Genomic DNA, 2,000 nt, shown 5'->3' with positions numbered 1-2,000 from the left:
TATTTGGGTAATCCTCGCCTATTTTGCATACCCAAATGGAAAAGCAAATACATTTTTTAAAGATATGTAGTTGTGGCTGCTTTGTTTATTTAAATTTTGACATGGTGCTATATCTGTTTTAATTGTGCTTTGGTACTCACTGTGTCCATAAAATTATCTTGGTGGTTGAATTGTGGAGAATCTAAGCTTTCCAATGATGTCTAACATGTCTGTATTGGTAAACATTTTATGAATTTTATACATTCTATGTTATTCCCCTCCCGTTAAGGTCCACCGGTGGGTTTTAGGAGGTTACGGATCATTGGTTTCACTCTGGAAACCAATGATCTGATTTAATATCTGTTACAATATAAATTACTAAAACATCCCCTTTAAATCAACATTCTGCTCCTTTGAACATAAAACACATGGATATGTATATACTGGAAACCCTTGCCTTGGTTTAACTCGTTATCCAGTAGAGTCCTGTTTTTTTCAGATCATGTAAAAAAAAAAAAATAATAATGTGAGCAGCCACTGTGTAACCCACACTACAGAACTACACAGCTTTAACCTCCTAAATTAACTTCACCAAATAATCATGGTTAAAAATTAAACACTTCTGATAGATGGAAACTAAGTCAGACCAAACTTCAGGGTGAGAAGTTCCCCTGGAGAAAGGAAGGCTTCAAAAAGATCACAGATGAGAGGAAAGCTACATCATCATGCTGTCTCCAGTGCAGAGCTTGTTCAACAATGGCAGCGGACAGATGTGAGAACATCTGTCTGAACACAGTTCTTCTCTCTGATAAATCTTCCTGATTGTGTCACAATCTGGTTTAATAATGATGCTCCACTTTTTTTTAGTACGGTTCCATTCCAGAACCTTCTATTTGACTTTTGTCTCAGTACTCTTCACTGTTCTTCAGTCCCATCCCTCGATGATACAGTGGCTGACAGATGTAAACACGCAGCATACATAGAGGTCAGACAAAGGTCCACTGTGGACGTTTAGTTTCATATCGAAGTGGTTACCAGTAGGGCTGCAACAACGAATCGTTAAAATCGATAAAAATCGACTTTTAAAAGCGTTGGCAATGAATTTCATTATCGATTAGTTGTGTCGCGCGATTAATGCGTCATCCGCCGCCGCAGTCATCACATCCACTTGACTGAAACGGGTGAAGAAAAAAAAATACGGCAGAGCGAGCCAGCGCCGGAGGTGCAGTGTTGCCAACTCAGCGACTTTTCAGACTAGTGACAAATCTGGCGACTTTTTACGGTGTCACTGGTGGCTTTTGGAGACTCTTACGTGAAAGCATGTATCGTTCCTACTACGATTCATCGATTTTTAAAATAATCGTTAGTTGCAGCCCTAGTTACCAGTTTCTTCTTCTTTCCCATTGTTTCCATTCAACATTAGTTCAACTCTACTCTGTGTGTTAGTTCAAAAACTGTAAACAGGTGAGAAGAAGGCAGGCCTTTGTGGCTGGAGAGTAACAGACTGGACAAAAACATCCAAAAAAAAAAACCATCCACATCAAGATATGATCAAAGAGCCTGAGGTTTTAAGTGAATCTTTTTTTAAGTTACTTCTACAGTGTAGAAAAATGATCCTGGGTGAATTTGAATCTTTTGAATCTTTTGTCTGTCCAGGTCCAGTGTTTGAGCCATGATTCTAAATTTTTACAGACATACTTAGTCCAAAACCAAATTTTTCATTATTTTAATGAACTTTCATCTGTGATATGCATTGAACATCACTATATTATTTTGGGGGATGTGATGTAAGACATAGGTGCAAAATAACTGTGTGACATAATTAAAAATGTTTATTTGACTCGACATGTTAAGCATCCAACACACTATCGAGGAAATATTTTAAGTAAAGGTCTAAATATTTCCAACATATCTGTGACTGATGTTTCCCACCTTTCCCTGTAACTAAGCAAATTAGCTATTTGCAGTGTTGGGAAAGTTCTCTTTCTACGTGAACTAGTTCAAAGTTCAGTTCACACATT

Source organism: Cyprinodon variegatus, unplaced genomic scaffold (genome assembly GCF_000732505.1).
Source record: "Cyprinodon variegatus isolate N-32 unplaced genomic scaffold, C_variegatus-1.0 Scaffold853, whole genome shotgun sequence".
Taxonomy (NCBI): domain Eukaryota; kingdom Metazoa; phylum Chordata; class Actinopteri; order Cyprinodontiformes; family Cyprinodontidae; genus Cyprinodon; species Cyprinodon variegatus.
Note: the sequence above shows the minus strand (reverse complement) of the source record.